Source organism: Odontesthes bonariensis, chromosome 19 (genome assembly GCF_027942865.1).
Source record: "Odontesthes bonariensis isolate fOdoBon6 chromosome 19, fOdoBon6.hap1, whole genome shotgun sequence".
Taxonomy (NCBI): domain Eukaryota; kingdom Metazoa; phylum Chordata; class Actinopteri; order Atheriniformes; family Atherinopsidae; genus Odontesthes; species Odontesthes bonariensis.
The window spans coordinates 25,722,245-25,739,308 of NC_134524.1; the positions used below are offsets into that span (position 1 = coordinate 25,722,245).

At 42.6% G+C, this 17,064-nt stretch overlaps 1 protein-coding gene and 1 pseudogene across 8 annotated transcripts in view; both read right to left on the reverse strand.

Moving 5' to 3' along the window:
- Positions 1 to 17,064, reverse strand: part of sorcs2 (sortilin-related VPS10 domain containing receptor 2) — a 342,203-nt gene that overhangs the window by 233,923 nt on the left and 91,216 nt on the right. The window lies entirely within an intron of this gene.
- Positions 14,072 to 14,224, reverse strand: LOC142369554 (U1 spliceosomal RNA; annotated as a pseudogene).

A 17,064-nucleotide genomic window follows, 5' to 3' on the forward strand; every position in this document is an offset into this window, starting at 1 on the left:
CCATGGAGAACGACTTCCGGACGGCCTCGAGGAGATTCTGGTCCGCCATCCGGCGGCTCAGGGGGGGGAAGCGGTGCACCGTCAACACCGTGTATGGTGAGGGCGGGGCTCTGCTGACTTCTACAAGGGACGTCGTGAGTCGGTGGGGGGAATACTTTGAGGGCCTCCTCAATCCTACCGACACGCCTTCCGATGAGGAAGCAGAGTTGGGGAGCTCGGACGTGGGACCTCCCATCTCTGGGGCTGAGGTCGCCGAGGTGGTCAAAAAACTCCTCGGTGGCAAGGCCCCGGGGGTGGATGAGGTCCGTCCTGAGTTCCTCAAGGCTCTGGATGTTGTGGGGCTGTCTTGGTTGACACGCCTCTGCAGCATCGTGTGGACATCGGGGGCAGTGCCTCTGGACTGGCAGATTGGGGTGGTGGTCCCCCTCTTTAAAAAGGGGGACCGGAGGGTGTGTTCCAACTATAGGGGGATCACACTCCTCAGCCTCCCTGGTAAGGTCTATTCGGGGGTACTGGAGAGGAGGATCCGACGGATAGTCGAATCTCGGATTCAGGAGGTGCAGTGTGGTTTTCGTCCTGGCCGTGGAACAGTGGACCAGCTCTATACCCTCCGCAGGGTCCTGGAGGGTGCATGGGAGTTCGCCCAACCGGTCTACATGTGTTTTGTGGACTTGGAGAAGGCGTTCGACCGTGTCCCTCGGGGACTCTTGTGGGGGGTGCTCCGGGAGTATGGAGTGCCGGACTCTTTGATACAGGCTGTTCGGTCCCTGTATGACCGGTGTCAGAGTTTGGTCCGCATTGCCGGCAGTAAGTCGGACATGTTTCCTGTGAGGGTTGGACTCCGTCAGGGCTGCCCTTTGTCACCGATTCTGTTCCTAATTTTTATGGACAGAATTTCTAGGCGCAGCCAGGGCGTTGAGGGGGTCCGGTTTGGCGACCTCAGAATCGGGTCTCTGCTCTTTGCGGACGATGTGGTTCTGTTGGCGTCCTCAGGCCGTGACCTTCAGCTCTCACTGGAGCGGTTCGCAGCCGAATGTGAAGCGGCTGGGATGAGAATCAGCACCTCCAAATCCGAGACCATGGTCTTCGGCCGGAAAAGGGTGGAATGCCCTCTCCGGGTCGGGAATGAGATCCTTCCCCAAGTGGAGGAGTTCAAGTATCTCGGGGTCTTGTTCACGAGTGAGGGACGAATGGAGCAGGAGATTGACAGACGGATCGGTGCGGCGTCTGCAGTGATGCGGGCTCTGCACCGGCCCGTCGTGGTGAAGAAGGAGCTGAGCCAGAAGGCGAAGCTCTCGATTTACCGGTCAATCTATGTTCCTACCCTCACCTATGGTCACGAGCTGTGGGTAGTGACCGAAAGAACGAGATCGCGAATACAAGCGGCCGAAATGAGTTTCCTCCGCAGGGTGTCTGGGCTCTCCCTTAGAGATAGGGTGAGAAGCTCGGTCATCCGGGAGAGGCTCGGAGTAGAACCGCTGCTCCTCCGCATCGAGAGGAGTCAGATGAGGTGGCTCGGGCATCTAGTGAGAATGCCTCCTGGACGCCTCCCCGGTGAGGTGTTCCGGGCCCGTCCCACTGGGAGGAGGCCCCGGGGAAGACCCAGGACACGTTGGAGAGACTATGTCTCTCGGCTGGCCTGGGAACGCCTCGGGGTCCCCCCAGAAGAGCTGGAGGAAGTGGCCGGGGACAGGGACGTCTGGGTCTCTTTGCTCAAGCTGCTGCCCCCGCGACCCGATCCCCGGACCAGCGGAAGATGATGGATGGATGGATGGATGGCTCTTCAGCTCCATTGTCCTTTCTAGACATGGCCCCTTCTTTTTTTTATATAATGATATTGCCTGATATTTTATTTTATTTTATTTTATTTTTAAATATACAATATGTTACAGTTACACCACCCCTTTTACCGTGAAGACAATAAATGCAATTGTTTCAATCTTGCATGACATGTGCACGCCGTGAATTAGAAAGCACCGATATGATTACATCCACATTGCTTCGTTATCTCAAGCCCCGCAAAAAAAAAAATTAAAAACAAAAAAAAACTCCCCAAGCTTTAATGTATATTTACTTCTTGGTCTGACCACTCCCGAAATAAGCCCAATTAAAAAAAAAAAAAAAACACATACAACAAAAAAAAAACAAGACATCTGCCTCAAAATACATTCAGAAGTAGCATTTACCGAAATCAGAGAAGTATGACATGGCCGCTTCTTGCTTCAGTCAAAACTCTACAGCCCAGTCCAAATTTTGAATAGAAACATACTATTAATTTCACCACAGTCTATTTCCCATAAATGACAAACCAGGATCTTCTGAGGAAACTTATATATGATATACATTCCAATTCTGCGCCCAACAGCCCTCACAAGGCTCTCCAACAGCAATTCCCAACATTTGTTTCCATTGATTACTCTCTCTTTCATTCCTTTCTGAGCCAATTGTAAAACTGAACTCCCCTCTCATCTGAAGCTAGCAGGGGAGCTCCCACAGAAGGGCCAGTGGCTCCAAGTGATCCCGAGTGAAAGACCTCGAGCTCTGTCTTTTTCTTTTGCCCCACCGTTGCCCTTTCACTGTCCCTTGTACAGAGCATGTGATTTACCCCTTCACCAAAATGACTTCATGGCTCAGCACCCCCCTCTTCTCTCTCCTCTGGATCAGAACCATCCACTGAGTGCGGGGAAAGTTTTTATTGCCAGTGCTGCCTCGCTAAATGCCACCTCTCTGGCACAGAGAAGTGTTGGCTGGAGTTAAGTAATAATGCATTTCTCCCACAGGCACTTTCACACTGAGATGCCCAGCATGCTAAGTGGCTGCTGGAACACGGACAAGACTTTGCTGCTCCAGCGACTTCAGAACAAGTGCTACGCCCGAGCTGACACGGGCTAACGCTGTAAATGGGTAACACTGCGAAGATATTCTCAAATGTTATTTTCCATGTCCGAATCAGGTGGTTTTTACAGAAAACAGATGCCTGTTGCGGCAAGCTAAGAGTGCAGGAACTGAGACAAAACAGCAAAGTACTGTAAAAGAGCTGAAAGTCAGCTGGTGATTATCTGTGGGCACATCACAGAATTCTGTTGCATGGAAGTAGGTGTGTGATCTTTTGGGAATATAAACAGAAGTCTATTTGAAAGACACATTCATCTTTTTAAACTTGAAAAGGTTGCTCTTCCAGGTAATTCTTTTGTACTTGTAGCCAAACTGTGGCTTTGCCTTGGTTTTATCTGCATGACTGAGACTTGTCCTCTCATGCGAAGGAGTGTCATTTTCTCACGAGATTATTGATAAGAGCCAGCAAAGCATGTCCTTATTTACAGTCTCGGCTTTGTTATACCGGTTTTCAGTTACATTTGGGACTAGATCTGAAATGATGGACTCCACCAGCTCTCGGAAAACATTCAATCAAGGTAGATTTTATTCACCATCGGGAATACACAGAAATTACTGTACCTGAACTATACAAGTGCCATGACAGTAAAATGTAGAATAGAATTTTAAAAAAAAATTCTAATACATAAAAAGCCTTTACTGACATGGCCACCACACCTTAAAGAACTTTTTTTTCCATTTCACCCCCCCAGGAGCTCTTTGTTTTCAGAGCGCAGGCCTGCATGTGCTACCCAAAATTTTCAGGACCAGAATGGGAAGCAGAGGTTTTAGTTTTCCTCTCCAGTGGAGCCAGCTCCCATATTGGCAAAAAGGACACTGACATCCAATACTTTTCAAGTCAAAACTTACAATATACATCTCTGACAGAGTTTATTTCTAACTCACCAATCAATGTGAGCACTACTTGTTTCACTTCTCTCTTTTTTCAACCCTTTTTTAATTTCACTTTTTGCTTTCTTGCTGTTTTTATTCATTTCCGTACTTTTTGCAAATTACTTCTATCGTACCATCATAAGAAATGTTTTGTTGGTGCAGCTGCTCAATAACCCGGATCTTGGCACCTTGTTTTCAATCGATCGAAAGCATTTATTTTGTTCTCCACACTTTAATCCCATATACATGCGAGTGAGCTGTCCGTGCCCCATCCCTGCTTGACATTCTGAGAGTGAATGAGTAGAAGGGGTTACCCGGAGCCACTGTTGACCGACATCTTGCGTATTCCAGCCTGTTTATGTTGGCACGGTAACAAAGTGTGCGTTTTTTCTATACCTAATGCTGTCGCAGCCTGAGTGGTGTAACACGTTCACAAGTTGTGTTATTCTAGTCTTTTGCATTTCTTATTTCCATTTTCGTCGTACTTTCGTCCTTTTAAATTTTGTTTTTGCTCTTAAGAGCATTTTGGGTTGCATTTATGCTTGAAAAATTGCAATAAAAGTAAGGCTGAGTTGGGATGAATAAACACGTTTTATGTCAGCACTCCTTTAAAAACTGGGCGAGCAACCATTCACCTCATTTCACCTCGTTAATGTAGCTGGAAGTGTCAAAAGGAGTGACTAACCCTCCTCCCTGGATAGACAACTCATAAAAAGTCATAAACCAAACCAAAGAGAACATTTTTCCCAACTCGATCCGGCCCACAGCTTCACCTCATAAGCTCATACCATGGTCCCGGAGCATATCCTAACGACATCATTAACGTGATAACGGCCATTGTTTTATGGTAATTATGCATGCCGTGTTATTGAAAGGCTCATTGTTCTGATGACGGCCAACTCATAAATAAACTTTATGAAGAGTTCTGTGTGACCACTAAACTGTTACTGATGATGGAACCATGGAGATTGCCAAGTGTTCACAAAACAGAGTTGGCACGCAGTTGTGTAACTATGAATATGCGTGTGTATGGCTGCTGAATATATGACTATAAGGACTTGTGAAAAAGGATAAATATATAATCTCGGTGTTTTCCTCTCTCTCATATTAAACTTTTCCAATTACCAAAGTAGAAGTCCTATTTCTGGAGTCCTGTTTCGTACTCGGTGAATTTAACAGCTGCGGCCTTTCCCGGCTCTTGCCACCTTGTTTCCCCTCTAATTGAATAGTTCATGAGACTTTGTGTTGTTAATACTGTATGTGAAGGAATTGGCCTGTTAGCCTGTGGAGGCTTTTCAGCTTAGACTTTAAGCAGGTGCAGCCCAGCTTTAGTTCTGCGATCAAAGCCTGTCCAAACACATCACCTGCTTTCATGAGACCGAAACAAACTGCCGGCACCACTCGCACACGCCTGTCATTTCATCACCGAATGTGTGTACTGCACTTCCAGAGGAAAATGCCTGATGAAAAAGTGGTGATGAGCCTCCATGTGATTGTGTTTGTGTAATCAGTGTGAGGCTTCTTCAGCCCCGAGGCAGAAAGGAAAGCTGTAGGAGGTCCTCCCTGCCAGCAGCAATAAGTGTTTATGATAAAAGCTTGGAATGGTTGCATTAAAAAAAAAAGAAAAGCAAAAATATACAGCGGCTCGCTCAAGTATTCATACCCCTCGAACTTTTAGCGACATTGTATCAGCATATCAATCACACTGCCTGTGAACCACAGTTGAGACCAAATCGGATGAGACGTCTGCTCTTTGTTTTTTGTTTTTTTTCCAAATGTGACGTTTTATGAGATTTTTTTTTTCTCTTTTTTGAAACAGTCATCCTTAGTCTGGGTCTCCCAACACAACCTCCAATTGATACTCACTCCCTAACTAACTAGTCAAAGAAAGCACGGACACAATCACTGCAAGAGTCAGGTAAAATAAAAAACATATACATTGTTTTTATCCACCTCAAAATCAGGGGCGAGGCTAGGGTATTTTTAGTGGTGCCAAGGCACCACCGTGAGATAGCTCGGCAACCCCTGGCTCAGCACATTTTTTAAATATTACATTATGCAAAAACACTTTTTCTTTTTTGCTCAAGGATGCATTATTTTAGCGACCATTTTATTTATTTTCTAGCATTTGTTTTTGTTTTAACTCTTTACTCCCAAAATAAATGTTGAGTTATCTTCGATATTTGTCTCAGGCTCTCTGTTATCCCTGTCAAGCCACAGTCTTTTGAAATGAAGAGGTCAAAATTGAATGTTGTAGGGGAAAACACTACTCAAAGCAAAACTAATACGGCTCCAAAATTTATAAATGTACTAGTTTCGCCTCAATTAGTGAGAAATAATGTGCCTCTGAGAGCACTGGGGGCTGGGCACCCCTAAAGACCAGATCCTAAAACCGCCCCTGCTCAAAATGAATAAATGGAATGCAGTTTTTACTGACTTTCTTCTAGAACGGCTTAATTATTCTACCATATATTTTCCACTCTCTCTTTATTCCACTCCTCCCTTTGTTTATATGATGTATAGGATCTACATGCTCCCACATTCTTGTCACATGATGTTCACCTGCATTGTCTTGAAACATAAAAAAAACACTGTTGACATGCTCATTTATAGAGAAGTAGAGGGGTGGAAGATGGCAACAGCGCAGTTCCTCTCCTACACAGTAAGAAACCGTGGGACAAAGACTGACACCATGTTTTCACTGGTTCATTCACTTCTTTACTTCACTTATAAATAGCCAGAATTAGGAGTAGCACGTACATGGCTGGGATTAGATGTTGATAAATGCATGGTTAAGGTTATAAATACCTCCATGTTTAGTACAGTATTTAGTAACATCCCATGAATGGTCCCTGAGAGGATGATTGTTTCTTTGACAAAGAGGAGGAGACACAATTCAAGACTTTGACCTGGAGCCTTTATTATAGTACTAAGGTTGATATATCCATCCATCCTTTTTATATGTCTGCTTAATCCAGCTCAGGGTCAGGGGGGGGGGGGGCAATCCCTGCAGTCATAGGGCGAGAGGCGCAGTACAGCCTGGACAGGTCGCCACATAGAGACGAACAGCCACCCATGCTCACACTCAATCCTACGGACAATTTCGAGTCATACAATTAACCTGACATGCACGTTTTTGGACGGTGGGAGGAAACCGGAGAACCCAGAGAGGACCCACGCATAAAGGGGGGAGAACATGCAAATCCCACACAGAAAGGCCCCAGCCAGGATTCAAACCAGGAACCCTCTCAGTGCTAACCACAGTGCAGCCCCAGGTTGATACAGAGAAAGTAAATGTATATAAATAAAAATGAATTGAATTGAAATTTCCTTGATTCTGTCCGACAGGGCAAATTCATAGTTGAGCTGTCACTTTTTACAAAAATGAACTTGTTACAGTACCATTTACAGTGTAACATCTAAAATGCTTACAAAAGATAACTTCTCATATTCTTTGTGACATGATTTCCCTGGCTTTGCACTCTCATTTCCCCCATCTTTTAATAATGTAGTAAAAACAACATTTGCAGCGTTAGCTTTTTTTACTTAAAGGTTATTAGGGCATGTATTCGGCCAAGCTGACACTTGAGCACCCCCTCTGCTGGATCAAAAGGCAAACTACTTCTAATGGTCTGATTCTGTCCATACAGCCTTTGGTCTTAGAAACCATAGGTTTTTTATTTAGATTGCGGCACTGACGTTCAAATTTTCCCACATTTTAACGGCTGTTCAAAATTCAAAGCGGAAGTGATAGCCTTAACTTACATTTAACTTGTTTTTATTGTGTCTAATGTTAAACCTTAAAGGGTTTCATTGCTGACAGTTCTGGCAGAATTACAGTGACACAGTGTCTCGACTCGTCTTTCTGTACAGCCTACTATGTTGCCAAAGCATGGGGCTTCTACATATGTACAAAAGTTCTCAGTCACCATCAATCATACTAAGCCTCCTCAACCTGTGGAGGAATGTACCTATAACACATCTTCTTGTGAGACTGGGCTGTAAAGAAGATGGATGGGTATTGTTTTGGAATGTGAAGGTTGGAAGGTTGTTAATATTATTCTCAAATCTATGAAGAGGCACCTGGCTGGTAATCAAGTCTGAATGTTTGTGTGTATGTATGAATAAATGTATGAAATTAATCTAATTGGAATATTTGACCTGCTGATGTTATAATAATTTCCAGAGGATCTGTGAAGTTTCTTCTTTCCTACTATCAGTACTTGTATAAACGTTCAGTGGCAATATATCTTGTAACTGTCAAGGCATCTTCATCCTAATCAAAACTGTCAATCTGCTTGAAGTGTCAAAGATACATTCCGGGAACAGGATTTCTCCAGTAGGAATTATAAATATCTGCACAAAATTTTCATTCATCCACAGTTGGAAAAACCTCAGTCTGAAGCAAAGTATAAACCAGTGAGCCAAAATACACATTCGTAGCATAGTCTAAATGATGAACTCAATGCAACATTCTGACCGACTCTGAGACTTCAGGCTAAAAGTTATTATAGTAATCAATACTGAATAATAAGTTAAATCCACAGTAACACATACAAAGAGAGGCAGCAAAACTGAAATGTGCCATGTGCAGACAACAGTTGTTTTCAACACTAGGACAAAATAATGGAGTTGCTAATTAGCATGTGATCAAAATAGCATTAACAGCCAAACAAGATATTGCAAACCCAACATAGCGAACAATTAATCAGTAAAATCTCACTTATTTGAATTCAGTTATTATCATGATGATAGTTTTAGAGCTTTTACAGCTTTGACAGCGTTCAGCCACGGCACACTGCCACGGCACACTGATAACATGCCAATATCAGTAAGTTTATGGCCTTCGGGTAACAAATTCGAGTAGCCCATCCATCTCACCTATAAGTTAAGGAGATGTAATCCTTTACCAAAACTACAAACACCAAAGGTTATAAAACTATCTTTGCAACATTGTTGGTTTGCAATTCCTTGCAGTGTGTTGTCCAAAAGCCATGGTGGATAGAAGCTTCTAACAAGGCTGTGAAATTGGGAAAAAGATAAAAAGAGAAAAGTGGAAGAGGGCTGGGGAGTCTAAAGGTTATAACAAGAGAGGCTGACAGTAAATAAATTTGACATAGTAGGCCAGCCTCTCCAGCTACAAACTCACTGCCAGCTATTGTTTCCTGTGGATATCCTTTCACAGTTTAGACAGCAGAAAATCCAGAAGGAGATCCATCTCTCTCACTTCTTTCACCTCAAGCTGTGGGCAGTTGTGGACTTATGTTCCTCCTCACGGAAGAGTGTTTAAGGAAATGAGAAACCTCTTCCAGATGGCCAGGCTCATGGCCTTGTTCAGCCTCAGTGTGAAAATTAACTGACTCCTTCGGACACTCAGGCACATGCCGAAAACATGGCTAAACGTGTGAAAAACGTCCGCCCAATGCCATGCGCCACATACCGCAGGGGCTCTGACACACACTACATGGCATTCAGTTCTTTACATGACCACATGCTTGCACAGTTGTCTCATTTTCCAGTTGATTTGGGTTCCAATCAGATAGTGAACTGAGTTTCCTGCCATCATCCTTCATCTAAGAACAGATTGATGTTGGCATTCACTGTGTTATTGGACGCAACACGAACTTTCCGTGTCCTGTCTGCAATGTAATTGCTGGCCGCATATTTTATATTTTGGTTCAGTGGATCGTTGTGGGGACTACATTACATACAAATCAGTTAAGTGGCAAGCGCCAGTGTTTATGTTTTCACGAGTGGGATTAAGTATTGAGGAACTGTAGAGTCATTGAAAAGTCAGATACACTGTAAAAAAGAAAACTATTTTCCTCAGTAACTGTGTACTTTACAGGACTCAAACTTCAATTTTGTAATGATTTAGTCTTGAACTGGAACAGGTAAACACAATATCTGATATTTCACTGCATTTAAGAGTACTTGGAATTAACATGCTAGCTAAAGGGCATTTCAAAATATTAATATTTTCACAATATTCATGTAGGACAATATAATCATTAATTTATGTCTCACCTGAGAATTCCAGGTTATACTTTTGATTTCTATTTTAGTTTTCATAAAATCCTTATTTTCACAAGCTAATCATGAATTTGTCACTTCTTACAAGTTGTTAAACCAAAACAACTTAGCTGAAAAATCTCTGTACAGTTGTTGTGGAGATTATTTATCATATTTCATTTTCATTGTTTCATCGTATGGCTGGTGTTGCCACATATAAATTGTAAATGATTCAAATTATTGTTCCAAAAATGGCCCCATGGATTGCGTATTTATGCAAGGAATATATACCAATCATTACATTACAGAAATATGCCACTTCTAGAGGTCATGACAGCAACTCCATGTCCTCCACTGAACTAATGGCGCTTTTCCACTAGCTCGCTTCGGCTCAGTTCGGCGTGTTTCCACTAGCACGCAGTACCTCCAACCGGGACGATTTTCCGTGTCAACTCAGCCCTGGTTCCAAGCGGGCCGAAGCGTTACTAAAACATGACGTCAGCCGACTGCCTTCCACTGACTGGGCGATGAGCGGCGTCACTGGAAGCGTCATAACGCGGATAATAAAATCTAGCGTTAGCAACCGTTAGCTTACCTCCAAACGTCGTCTTTTTGAAGCTTGTCTTTGATCTTGTGCGTCACACTGCTCAATGTATAACAAAACTCTCCGGTACTTTTCAATACTGTTTTGTCTGGCGGCCAGGAGTCTTCTCTGGCTCTTCTCAAAAAGCCACAGGGTGAGCAGCAACATGCGCAGCCGTGTTACGACGACCCCGCCCACGTCGAGGAGGCACGAAGTGTAATGGAAACACAACCAAACCGAGCCGTGCCGAGCTAGTGGAAAAGCGCCATAATGTTGATTGGACTGCACTCTTGTTTTCAGTGATTGCAAGAAAAATAAGTCAAGACAACATCAGGCCTAAAGGTTTAAAAAAAACGCTCTAAATTATCCATCACTACATCTCATTGTTGATTTCCTTCGATCTGTTATTCAGTCTTTCCTCAACAGGTTTGCCTAGAAGAGGTTCTTCCATTTGTCTACAGTAGTAAGGGTTGAGGAACCTACAGCTACCTTTAATAGCTCAGAAATGTGTTTTCAGTGCCTTTACACCCTCTCAGAACGGTTCCATCCAGTGCTGTGTTATGACCCTTGAGTGCTTTTTTTTCTTTGTTCTGTGACCACTTGTGTTCAGAGAGCAAACTCACTGCCATCCTCAGTGCTCTCGTGGGTGCCATCTCTGTCTCTTGCTTTTGGTCTCCTGCTCCAGGCTGTGAAATATGTACGGAGGAGAGAAGTGATGAAGTGGTGGAGGTGTGGGGTGCAGGGATGAAAGGGAGACGATGCTCTCACCTCAATTAAGTATTTACATCACCCCAGACCATCTGGACCGAAGGAGAAACACAGAGAACAAAGAGACAGAAGTGGATGGAATTAATCTAAAATATATACAGTAGACATGAGGAGAAGATGAGCTGAAGAGGAAAAAAGGAAGGGGGGTGGGATGAAACATGTTCTCTTGATTAAGCCCGAAAGCGTGTTTTTACTTTGTGTCTCTCGCTCTTCTGGTTTAGTTTGGAGAAATGTGATCTGGACCCCAAGGAGGGCTAATCATCAGCACATTTGCAACGGTGGAATCACTATGTGAGCATCAGCGTGTGTGAGCACTCAAACATCTGAAACAAGCTGATAAAAGAGGCATCAAAGTGGGAAATGAGCTGCGACAGGGAAGCTACTGAATAAACCTAAAAGTAACTATTTCAGAACATTGAGTCAAACTGAAAGACACGTGATTGACGGTGGCATCTCATTTTTGTCAGGGTTTTTACTCAATCTCTCGCTTTTTTTCCCCTTGCACTGTCACTGACAATACCACCGATGCTGCACATCCTGCATGCATTCGGTATTAGCTTCAGTTCGAATGCTTTAAAAGGAAATGCTTCTCAGTGTATTTTCAGGTGTTTTGGAGCACCACTGCATACGTGAAATGGGATTGAATGAACCACATTAGGCTGCTTTGAGTCAAATTCATCCAATAGATTCCTGTTTGATCATGTAAATGAAGAATCATTCTCACAAATTAGAGTAAGTTGTGGAGTTCATTAGGTTTCTGTGCTTGGACCACTTTTTTTTACTATATACATGCCTCCATTAGGTCATATTACTAGAGAGCATGGCATAAATTTTCACTGCTGTGCTGATGGTACTCAGCTATACTTATAGAATAGAATTGAATAGAATAGAAAAATAATTTATTCATCCCCCAATGGGGGAAATTCAAAATATATATGACACCAGATGAAACCAATCAGTTTCAATCAGAACTAGACTACTAGTTCTCCAATTTTAGCTTCTTTTCCTTGTCTCCCTGTTAAATCTAGAATAGAATTGAAAATTCTTCTCCGAACATATAACGCTTTTACTCACAAAGCTTCTCCTCTCTGCCTGAGCCAAACACTGTTAGGAAAGGAGACGGCCAACTAAAGAGTAATTTTCTGCATCTATGTCGTGTTGTTTTTCCCAACTGGCCTGACCCATTAGGAGACCAGTGGTAAGTCCTAAGTCTCTTAATTCCAATAGAAAAAGTAAACACATAAGCGCATTAAATTTGACTATAATCCATTCACATAATGTTCACAAAACTTAAAACCATGCTCCTCTTGGGCGACCAAAAGTCTTATCTTGTTGGTGTAGAGCAACTACGGCCCTATTCACATTTGGTATTAACATGCTCACACGTGGATTGCCCTAAATATAGGTGTGAGCACACTCAGGAATAATTAGGAGAGCCGATCGATCAGGCCATATTTGGAGATTACATATATTTGTTTAGTAGACACGAAACAAAACGTGTCACCAGGATGCATTTGTGTCGAAATGACAAGGGTGCTCAACTGACAGTCATCTCAGTTATTATTTAAAGGACTACAATTCCACATGAGAGGTTTTTCATAGTGACATGCTTCCTACATTTAGATTTTAAGCACAATATCCATGTCCCTACTTTTAGATACTATAGTATCACTGTTTTGCTGATGTTACGACCCAGTTAAGTCAGAAATCATCAATGCTTCAACTTCCTGTATCCTCACTTCGTCTATTATCTCCCTGATTCATCACATTGTTACAGGTAGCTATGAACTGGAGATCTTTTTACAATGAGAATACATAAAGGAAAACAGTGGAATGGAAAGGATGAAGTACAAGACAGAGAAGGAGAAGGAGGAAGTGTATGTGTGTGGGGGTGGGTGTGGGTGGGTGTGTGTGTGTGTGTGGGTAGAGACTAATGCATCTGTCTGAAGTGTGATGCCCCCTACTGCTCAGCTTAAGGAAACCCTGGAGACTCCTTTGATTTCTCTCCCCTCCCTCCCGCCTAGTTCTCTTTTCTCTCGCTCTCATTCAGCTGCTGTCCTGCAGGGAAACACACATTATCACATGCACCGAAATACATAAAAAGACGAGAAATAAATAAACTATACACAAAGGAAGTATAACAGAAAACAGTAAGGACCTCACAAATACAATAAGGACCAATCCAATAAAACTTTCAACGAAACAGACACACGTAGCACAGCAACGCTTGCAGCCAGATAAGTTCTGATTTGCATAAGTGAAAAAATGCAAACATCGTAAACAAATACATATAGTATTACCCTCAACCAAAAAACTAGATTAGAAGATGAGAAGATTCGGCATAACTGATGATTTAGAACACATGATGACATATGACATTCTGTCAGCGGTAGTGGTTTGGTAGATCTTCTGTGTGTCGAAGTGCCAGGCTGTCAGGCGGTTTCTTCATCCATAATGGAAAAGTGAAGCCCCCCATAGCGATGGCTACCAACCCCCTTCGCCTCTTCAAAGGATGTGCGAAGATGACATGAATCATGAATTCTGCCTCTACCCTCACAACCAGCACCCTGTTTAAATGAATGAGTGATTAGTGTTGGAGTAACTGGATCTCAAATGGGTGCCCATGGTTAGGTAACTTCTTTGAGACATAAATGAGTAAGTACTTGGATATGATCAACATGGAGTTTTTGAAGGCAATATGCTCAATTCTCAATTATTCAGGTTATGGTAATCCTTATAGCTTGAACAGAAGGCGACAAGGCCTCTTTTCCTATTTTTTAAAGAAGCTTCACCTCTCATCCAAAGGCTACCACCGACCTAAGTGACTCGTAGGGAGTTGGCGTACCGTGAACAATCCACAGAATGGGTGGCAAGGTCAATTTCAAATTCAAATTGAAAAACACTTTATTCACCCCCGGGGGGGGGGGGTAACTAAAGAATCAGGGGAGAGCGCCAATGCAGTCACCCATTACCAGAAATTATGCATGCGAGATTCCCACATTTGGGGAAGTCGCAGGGGTCAGCACAATGGCTGAGCCTCGCCCTGGGTGAACCACCATCTTGATCATGGTATCACCCCTGCCAGTTAAGTATAAGTGACTCACATGTAACCTCAATGACTCTGAAAATGTGAATGTACCATCTTAACTTACCTTAAAGTCTGAACCTTCCCACCGGTCGAAAAAAACTGGGGTCTTTCAGATAGGAGATAAAATGTCCTCAAGAAAATATGTCCAGCTGTTTTCTATTCAAGTATTAGGAAGGAGTTTGACAAATTTTGGGAAATTCAGTTACCGACAGTCAATTTGGGTTAAACCAACCTGTTCACATTCCCAAGGTGTCAAATGCTACTGTTCTCTCAACATTTCGGGTGTATTTGGGAAACAGATGAGGTGTTCGCTGGCATATGTGCCCTGATGCTCTAGCCAATAACACGGCATGTTATTCTGGACTGTTTTCTTATGAGCAAAAGACAAGATCCCCAATTGGTGTAAGTTGGGGAAGTCAAAGGTAACATGAGACACAAGCATTTATGCTCATAATTCCTTGTTTTCATTTACTTACCATTCACCTTGGAAATACTGAAACTATCCTCCCCATATGTTAGCTCTAGTGGTCATGAGAGCAACTCCATGTTAAGGGTAAAAATATATAATGGTTCAGTCACCTTGTAAAAAGAATCTTCTACACTTTCCCAAGTAATTTCATTTTCCAAGCCCAACCAGGAAGTGAGGGAGGTTTTGCAGTAAAGCGTTACCCTTTTCTTGAACATAACTCAGAAGTGGAAAAAAGCAGAGCTGGACGTAACTGTACAATCAATTCAGGCTGCCTGACGTTGTGGAAGACAAGGGTCTGCTTGAAATGATGTGCATCACATCCGATGACTGCACCTAGGAATTACCCTTGATTGCCACCACTATAACCAGGGTAGACAACCTGCATGAGGCTGAGAAAGTTCAAGTAAAGGTTGCATTTTGAGAGACAAATACAGTTGTACTCATAGAAGACAACTGGGCTTAACTCAGTCATCACAGTTACCTCAGGGTCACTGCAAATTATTATGGAACTGGGGAAAATTGTTTTGAATTTTTACAACAATAAATATAACATACATTTGCAAGCATATTTGACTGCTCCCGTATTGATAAGAGCATTAAAAAATATCTCTTTCAGGTACATTTAGGACATATATAAAGACTGTGATAATTTGGCGATTAATCATAACGATTGAACCTTTTAATCGATTTCCAGTCCCAGTGCAAAAAAAAAATCTATGAGTACGTTTGGCGAATACTGATGCTTTGTCAGGGCCATTGTCATCATCTTTCAAATTGCGTGGTTATTCATAAAGTTTGAGTAACATACAAGTAAAGATTCCTGCATGTTCCCATACCAATTGCCTTTGGTGTCATACATGCACTCTTATATGTACATAATAACTAATCTCCGAAAGACACTTTGTGTTTCGGAGATTCGTTTGAATGAGTATGAGTTGAGCATTTTTGGAGGGGGAAGTAAAAGGAATGAAGAAGCTTACATTACAAAATAATGACAGGATTTACTCATAGCCTTGATGATCTTAAAGGCAGGCAATATAAAAAAATATATACATGCTTTTATGAGTACTTAATCTTTCACTGGTGATATACTGACAAACAGTATCAAATTACTTGATATTATTTACAGGAACTATTTAGAAATAGTTGCCTAATAACCCAGCAGGACTAGTACAGAAGTGGCAGCACTTACTGGTGTGTGACTACAGCATAGATACAATAAGCAAGGCGTCTAAGTATCGAGCGCTCACACATCACAACTGCCACATCATCAATTATTGACCAGAGTGTGACACATCGGGGCTCCTATTACAAAGAAAGCAAGAAAGAACGAAAGAAAGACCTGTTGAAAATATACTGCTGTATAGCCTCCTTTGTGTAATCTTACACCCACTGGTGCAGTACAGGGTATAGGCAGGTTTACAAAGTATACCCAACTATTTTTCAGTCAGCATTACAGATATTCACTTCTGAATCCTCTCTCATGTGCATCACATTCAGTAGAATTCACATCATGTGATGGTGAAGGCCTGATACATAGATCATACATACATCTCTGTAAAGAGTGATAACACTCAGGCACTGTTCTCATAATGATTTTTAGTCCCTTAAGTATAGCCGCATAGGTTAATAATGGGGAGACTACTACTGTGCTATTACTGGGGTCCACTGTGTATGGTAGATTAGTCTTAACATGACAGTATTTAGAACACAAATTGTTTGATGGACAGGCTCCATATAACTTTTTACACCACCGCCTCTTCCCCTTCACACTCACTGATTTCCTAACCAGTGTGTTTGTGAAGATGTAAAGATGAGCAAAGGCAGCATAACAAGTTGCCCTTCTTAGTGCCATTATAGCACTACCCCAGAGTGGGAAAGGCTTAAATGAGCCTCTTGTAAGTAAATATTCCCCATTCTTTCCACTTTAACGCGACTAAGTCGAGCATAAAGTGCAGAGAAAAGCAACACTCACTCTTTTTCCCTTCTCGTTTCACAAAGAGCCATTCTCATGAGGCTGGTTTGGGCCGCCCATAGCAGATTAAAGGACAGACATGTATGAGTAACAGGAAGCAATCATTACAAAGCCAGTCTTGATGCCACTGCTTAGAGAAATACAAAACTCTCCACGTCAGACTGGAAACCATAGCTGCGGTGTGGTTATGGTTATGGTTTGAAGGTAAGAGCTAGCAACTTAACCCATGACGCTTCATGGAGCAGTGCATGGTGTTCTGTCAAGTTCGTCTTTTTCAAACATTGGACATACTGTAAAGAAAATGGGGTAACTTGCACTGATTGAACCTTTTTAAAGACAACCCAGTCTCGCCAGAAACCATGAAATAGGAGTGTTTCTTTACACGTCCAACATGTAGCGGT